The sequence below is a fragment of the Bufo gargarizans genome, chromosome 8, assembly GCF_014858855.1.
Source record: "Bufo gargarizans isolate SCDJY-AF-19 chromosome 8, ASM1485885v1, whole genome shotgun sequence".
NCBI lineage: Eukaryota > Metazoa > Chordata > Amphibia > Anura > Bufonidae > Bufo > Bufo gargarizans.
The window spans coordinates 66,959,676-66,968,452 of NC_058087.1; positions in this window are offsets into that span (position 1 = coordinate 66,959,676).

The following is an 8,777-nucleotide window of genomic DNA, read 5'->3' on the forward strand; positions in this document are numbered from 1 at the left end:
TTTTATCAAGAACCCAATACCCATAGATAACCACAGACCCTCCATCTATAACCATACAGATCTGAAAATGAAATCAACAAAATACCCAAAACAAGAAATGGGAGACAATATAGCTACATTCCGTAAATGCATTGAATCTGATATTAGAAGAATGAACTTGAATAAAACACACTACAACATAAGCAGAAGAGAGATGCATGCAATCAAACAGATACAATCAACTTTAAATCTAACTATTAGACCAGCCGATAAAGGTGGAGCAATTGTCCTGCAAAATACCGAAGAATATATGTCAGAATGCAGACGACAACTATCAGACTCACAAACATACATCACCCTCAAAAAAGACCCCACTGAGAACTTTCTCAGAGAACTAATGACCCTGTCACAAATTGGTAGAGACAAAGGCATCTTGAACGAACAAGAATACACCTTCATCACCAGTTCACAAAATAGAATCCCTGTATTTTACTGCTTACCAAAAATCCACAAAGATCCAATCCACCCACCAGGCAGACCAATTATTTCAGGAATCGGATCCCTCACCTCTAATCTTTCCCAATATATAGACCGATTACTACAGCCTACAGTCAAACTAATACCATCATACATAAAAGATACCACAGACATTGTAAAGACTATTGAACATATAAAATATGATAAACACTGGCTACTATGTACTATGGATGTCAATTCACTTTACACTATCATCAACCACAAACATGGTACTACTGCCCTGAGAGAACAACTTAATCATTACCAAACCTTACACACTGATCAAATCGATTTCTTAATAGATGGAGTCACATTTATCTTAACTCACAACTACTTCATGTTTGACTCAACTTTCTATCTACAACAGTGCGGGACCGCCATGGGTACCAGGTTCGCCCCCAGTTACGCCAACATCTTTATGGCCCAGTGGGAACACGATTTCATCACCCCACTACTGGGGACGAGCCTGGTACTATGGCGCAGATATATAGACGACATCATCTTCATTTGGAGCGATACGAGGGAAAAATTAGATATATTCCTAGAGAACATCAATACAAACGACAGAAATATAACACTCACAACCAACATAAGCCAAACACAAGTAGAATTCCTTGACTTACTAATCAAAATAACAGACAATAAACTAGAATGCTGCACCTATCAAAAACCAGTGATGAAAAACAATTATATTCTGCACTCTAGTTGCCATCTGCCCAGCTGGTTATTAAATATCCCAACTAGCCAGTTTAGACGCCTAAAAAGAAATTGTACACAGGATAACCAGTTCGAAATCGAAGCAGAAAATCTGAAAAAACAGTTTGCAGCAAAAGATTACCCGACATCAACAATAGATAGATCACTAGAAAAAGTACGACTAATGGACAGAACAAAATTTTTTGTGAATACCAATGTGACTACTACAACCACGACCAAAAATAAAGAGGCCCCCCGAATAATTTTACCATATAACGCACATTACAAAAAGCTTGAAACAAGTATACATAAACACTGGCATCACATCCTAAGTGATAAAATCATAGGCCAATCAATACCAGATAAACCACAGATTACATATACCAGAGCCCCCAACCTCGGTCTGCGCCTGGCACCAACAACCAAAAGAAACAAGAGTGAATCAAACCATAACTGGCTATCATTACATGGCTTCTTTAGGTGCGGCAAATGCATCAATTGCAAAATTACAAATTTTCCGAAAAAGACAACAACAGTCGAATCAACCAATAGCCCATATAAACTTGAGATCCGTGAACATCTTTCCAGTCATTCTAATAATGTAATATACATTCTACAATGCCCATGCCTCAAACAATACATAGGACGTACCAAGAGATTACTTAAAACAAGGATATCCGAACACATATCAAATATTAAAAAAGGTTACGAATTACACTCAGTCTCTAAACATTATAAAGAATACCATAACTGCGATCCGTCTTCACTTATCTACACAGCCATAGAGAGAATCCCACGTCAATGGAGAGGCGGCAACCACATAGCGGCCATGTCCAGGTCAGAATCCAGGAAAATATTCGAATTTGACACAATGATCCCAAGAGGTCTCAATGCTGAGATGGAGATTTTTGGCTTCCTATGAAAGATACACATTATTCCACACCCATCTTCTTGACTCGGGCGGGGCGCCCACCTTGGAAACCGGAGTCGTAGTCAGGCTGTCTACCAGCACTCCGACTCCTCCTCCTGGGTGGACTCCTCCCCCCTATCCACGATCAATTATCCCTCCACACCTTAATGGGATACAATCAGATATACTACCATCTGACACATGGCTGACAAACATTGAATTACATTTGTTGCAACAATATGTATACACACTATTGAACACGCCTTTTCACTCCATATCAGTCCACACACCGCCAATATACATGCATCCAATTAAACACTACCTCATGTTTAAACCATGTGTATGCCTCCTAGTACTTTTTCCATACGTATTAATCCATACGTATATTGACTACCATTTTCATATTTATTTATTTTTTATCCATTTTTATTTTATATTTTATATTTTTATTTTTATTTTACCTGAGATTTTAATTCTAGCAGTGCAAATTACATCGCACTCCTACTCTACCGCCATCCATTACAATTATGTGACAAATATTGCATATATATCCATGAGGATACGATACCTATCCCTATTCTACCTCAAGGATCCAGGACACACTTTACCCAATACCAAAAAAGAAGAAAAAAATCCTTGACCACACCCACAACTACTAATTGGATGCAATTAGACCCCTATAAATTCTCAAAATGGAATAGGCGACTCATTTCCACTGAAGAAGGAGCAGCACGCTCCGAAACGCGTATGGGATATTGAGTCAGCCTATTCAAACTAGCTAGCACCAAGAAAAAGGATCCTATAACTTAACAAAAGCTCCGGAGCTATTTTTCTTCCCCTCCTGTTCAAACTGCAGCATTTTCCCGCCACCCACTCCCACGTGGCAAGCCGACATCAACTTGAGCGGGAAACTCCACTTCAAACCGATGTGACGTCACCGGAAGTGAAGACCGCACGGCCGGAACACTCAGCAGGCGGGTAACTGACACGTGCCCGCCGCTCTGCAGGAAGGAGCCGCTTACTATCGCATCAGCGACCAACAGGAGGGTAACGTACCTGCTTACACAGCAGTAGTTTTTTTCACATACAGCTCATGACATCGGACCTGTAAAGAAACTCTGCTTACAAGGAGACACTTACCTTATTAGTCCACCAGATGTCTTTTTCCTCCAACAGGATTTGAATGCAATTGACATTTCAGGACATTGTCCAGTATCTACAGGATTTATACATTCATCCCCTCTAATGGGTATTGCATCATAGGATTGAACTTTCCCCCACAGGCTTTTCTTCAACAGGTGTCAAATACCTCTCCTTGAACATTGGAATTCAATTCCCATAGATTTTTTTCTCCAACAGGTTTTTTTATATGAATTGACAATCAAATTACCATTTTTACCAGTTGGTTACTTTTAAATTTTTTATTTTTAATTTTATACTGTATACAAGTGCTGATACCTACAGACATATATATATGCATATGTATTTACTAGCGATCTGCCTTATGTAATTGTCTACATCTATTTGACGACACATTTTATGTTACCATTTTCATTCAGGCATACCCAGCCATTGTTTTTTAGGCACATCCAGCCATTATTTAATAAATAATCTTTGTATCTACCTATCCTCCATACATCACCTATGTTTTGAGTGCCATCCCTTTACTCCCACATACTTCTTCTCCATTACAAGCGTTGGGTACGCTTTGTTTGGATTGAGCACCATATTCCGCCCCTTGGAGTTATAGTGAGCCGCCTCTTACCCTTATATTTTACATTTTGATTTTACCCATTGGCAGAGCTCCTATTCTCTTAAGGATGGACATTTGGGATTGTATGGAGAAAAAATCTAAAACAATCGAGACATATACATTTGATCTGACGGATGATCTTATCTCCATAAACTTGACACACAGATCCAACTCCGAGATATTCAGAGACCTAGAGAAACTCCTACACAAACAACTCAGACAAGAATGGGAGATTAAATCACTAAATCAATATTTAGCAAAAGGCCTAATACCAAAAGGACTAATGCTAATGAAAGATCCAGCAGATGATCTATATAGTGATGAATTCAAACAAGAATGGGACAACTTTTTACAAGCACAATCATGTATACTAATACAGTTGATTATTAAAAGACGCTCACAGATCTTAGAGGACACTAGAGAGCAAATCTCTAAACTGAAAGGAATAATAGATAAAATACCAAGAGACGACTCATATAACACATGGCAAGAGAGAATCTGCACAAGTCTAGACAACCTAGAAAGAACAATTATAACTAGAAAAAACAAAAAACTAAAAAATAACACACAACATAATCATGCTTATAACAGACCAAATAACCAGACTAATCATAGCGAAAACATCCCACATGTCCCCACTATTGAAATAGAAGAGCTTTTTGAGAGACAGGGAGAAAAACCAATTAGGAAGAATATCCAAGATCGCTACAATATCCCAACTAATAATTATTTTGAATCACTTACTTCACCTCATTTTTTAGATCAAACCCCGCCCCACCACAGAACAAGGACACGACACCACCCTCGTTCTCCACAAAGACACAAGAGAGCACGAACCCCGATACACAAATACAACCTGAGACACAGGGACAACCCACCCAGATCGCACCGAGAAAGGACACCGAGGAACACTCCCCAATATTCCAGGGAACACCGAGAAGAGACACCAATGAACACCCCCTACCACCAACACCATCACACGAACTATCAGACAACCACAGATCCACTAAGAGAAAACCCACCCAGGTCACGAGACCCCATAGGACAAGAAGGAGTAGACACAAGAAGAAGACAGAACAGACGTTATCGGACCTAGACAACTCTACAGATATTATCGTCAACCTAAGTAATACAAGCCTAAATGAGACACAAAAGAAATTACTCAATAAGGGACTGAAATTCTCACCTACAATTAAAATGGACAAATTTAGCGCCTATATAGGAATAGAAAAATTTGTGAGGAAACTCTGCTTGAAAAAATATTTTATCAAGAACCCAATACCCATAGATAACCACAGACCCTCCATCTATAACCATACAGATCTGAAAATGAAATCAACAAAATACCCAAAACAAGAAATGGGAGACAATATAGCTACATTCCGTAAATGCATTGAATCTGATATTAGAAGAATGAACTTGAATAAAACACACTACAACATAAGCAGAAGAGAGATGCATGCAATCAAACAGATACAATCAACTTTAAATCTAACTATTAGACCAGCCGATAAAGGTGGAGCAATTGTCCTGCAAAATACCGAAGAATATATGTCAGAATGCAGACGACAACTATCAGACTCACAAACATACATCACCCTCAAAAAAGACCCCACTGAGAACTTTCTCAGAGAACTAATGACCCTGTCACAAATTGGTAGAGACAAAGGCATCTTGAACGAACAAGAATACACCTTCATCACCAGTTCACAAAATAGAATCCCTGTATTTTACTGCTTACCAAAAATCCACAAAGATCCAATCCACCCACCAGGCAGACCAATTATTTCAGGAATCGGATCCCTCACCTCTAATCTTTCCCAATATATAGACCGATTACTACAGCCTACAGTCAAACTAATACCATCATACATAAAAGATACCACAGACATTGTAAAGACTATTGAACATATAAAATATGATAAACACTGGCTACTATGTACTATGGATGTCAATTCACTTTACACTATCATCAACCACAAACATGGTACTACTGCCCTGAGAGAACAACTTAATCATTACCAAACCTTACACACTGATCAAATCGATTTCTTAATAGATGGAGTCACATTTATCTTAACTCACAACTACTTCATGTTTGACTCAACTTTCTATCTACAACAGTGCGGGACCGCCATGGGTACCAGGTTCGCCCCCAGTTACGCCAACATCTTTATGGCCCAGTGGGAACACGATTTCATCACCCCACTACTGGGGACGAGCCTGGTACTATGGCGCAGATATATAGACGACATCATCTTCATTTGGAGCGATACGAGGGAAAAATTAGATATATTCCTAGAGAACATCAATACAAACGACAGAAATATAACACTCACAACCAACATAAGCCAAACACAAGTAGAATTCCTTGACTTACTAATCAAAATAACAGACAATAAACTAGAATGCTGCACCTATCAAAAACCAGTGATGAAAAACAATTATATTCTGCACTCTAGTTGCCATCTGCCCAGCTGGTTATTAAATATCCCAACTAGCCAGTTTAGACGCCTAAAAAGAAATTGTACACAGGATAACCAGTTCGAAATCGAAGCAGAAAATCTGAAAAAACAGTTTGCAGCAAAAGATTACCCGACATCAACAATAGATAGATCACTAGAAAAAGTACGACTAATGGACAGAACAAAATTTTTTGTGAATACCAATGTGACTACTACAACCACGACCAAAAATAAAGAGGCCCCCCGAATAATTTTACCATATAACGCACATTACAAAAAGCTTGAAACAAGTATACATAAACACTGGCATCACATCCTAAGTGATAAAATCATAGGCCAATCAATACCAGATAAACCACAGATTACATATACCAGAGCCCCCAACCTCGGTCTGCGCCTGGCACCAACAACCAAAAGAAACAAGAGTGAATCAAACCATAACTGGCTATCATTACATGGCTTCTTTAGGTGCGGCAAATGCATCAATTGCAAAATTACAAATTTTCCGAAAAAGACAACAACAGTCGAATCAACCAATAGCCCATATAAACTTGAGATCCGTGAACATCTTTCCAGTCATTCTAATAATGTAATATACATTCTACAATGCCCATGCCTCAAACAATACATAGGACGTACCAAGAGATTACTTAAAACAAGGATATCCGAACACATATCAAATATTAAAAAAGGTTACGAATTACACTCAGTCTCTAAACATTATAAAGAATACCATAACTGCGATCCGTCTTCACTTATCTACACAGCCATAGAGAGAATCCCACGTCAATGGAGAGGCGGCAACCACATAGCGGCCATGTCCAGGTCAGAATCCAGGAAAATATTCGAATTTGACACAATGATCCCAAGAGGTCTCAATGCTGAGATGGAGATTTTTGGCTTCCTATGAAAGATACACATTATTCCACACCCATCTTCTTGACTCGGGCGGGGCGCCCACCTTGGAAACCGGAGTCGTAGTCAGGCTGTCTACCAGCACTCCGACTCCTCCTCCTGGGTGGACTCCTCCCCCCTATCCACGATCAATTATCCCTCCACACCTTAATGGGATACAATCAGATATACTACCATCTGACACATGGCTGACAAACATTGAATTACATTTGTTGCAACAATATGTATACACACTATTGAACACGCCTTTTCACTCCATATCAGTCCACACACCGCCAATATACATGCATCCAATTAAACACTACCTCATGTTTAAACCATGTGTATGCCTCCTAGTACTTTTTCCATACGTATTAATCCATACGTATATTGACTACCATTTTCATATTTATTTATTTTTTATCCATTTTTATTTTATATTTTATATTTTTATTTTTATTTTACCTGAGATTTTAATTCTAGCAGTGCAAATTACATCGCACTCCTACTCTACCGCCATCCATTACAATTATGTGACAAATATTGCATATATATCCATGAGGATACGATACCTATCCCTATTCTACCTCAAGGATCCAGGACACACTTTACCCAATACCAAAAAGAAGAAAAAAATCCTTGACCACACCCACAACTACTAATTGGATGCAATTAGACCCCTATAAATTCTCAAAATGGAATAGGCGACTCATTTCCACTGAAGAAGGAGCAGCACGCTCCGAAACGCGTATGGGATATTGAGTCAGCCTATTCAAACTAGCTAGCACCAAGAAAAAGGATCCTATAACTTAACAAAAGCTCCGGAGCTATTTTTCTTCCCCTCCTGTTCAAACTGCAGCATTTTCCCGCCACCCACTCCCACGTGGCAAGCCGACATCAACTTGAGCGGGAAACTCCACTTCAAACCGATGTGACGTCACCGGAAGTGAAGACCGCACGGCCGGAACACTCAGCAGGCGGGTAACTGACACGTGCCCGCCGCTCTGCAGGAAGGAGCCGCTTACTATCGCATCAGCGACCAACAGGAGGGTAACGTACCTGCTTACACAGCAGTAGTTTTTTTCACATACAGCTCATGACATCGGACCTGTAAAGAAACTCTGCTTACAAGGAGACACTTACCTTATTAGTCCACCAGATGTCTTTTTCCTCCAACAGGATTTGAATGCAATTGACATTTCAGGACATTGTCCAGTATCTACAGGATTTATACATTCATCCCCTCTAATGGGTATTGCATCATAGGATTGAACTTTCCCCCACAGGCTTTTCTTCAACAGGTGTCAAATACCTCTCCTTGAACATTGGAATTCAATTCCCATAGATTTTTTTCTCCAACAGGTTTTTTTTATATGAATTGACAATCAAATTACCATTTTTACCAGTTGGTTACTTTTAAATTTTTTATTTTTAATTTTATACTGTATACAAGTGCTGATACCTACAGACATATATATATGCATATGTATTTACTAGCGATCTGCCTTATGTAATTGTCTACATCTATTTGACGACACATTTTATGTTACCATTTTCATTCAGG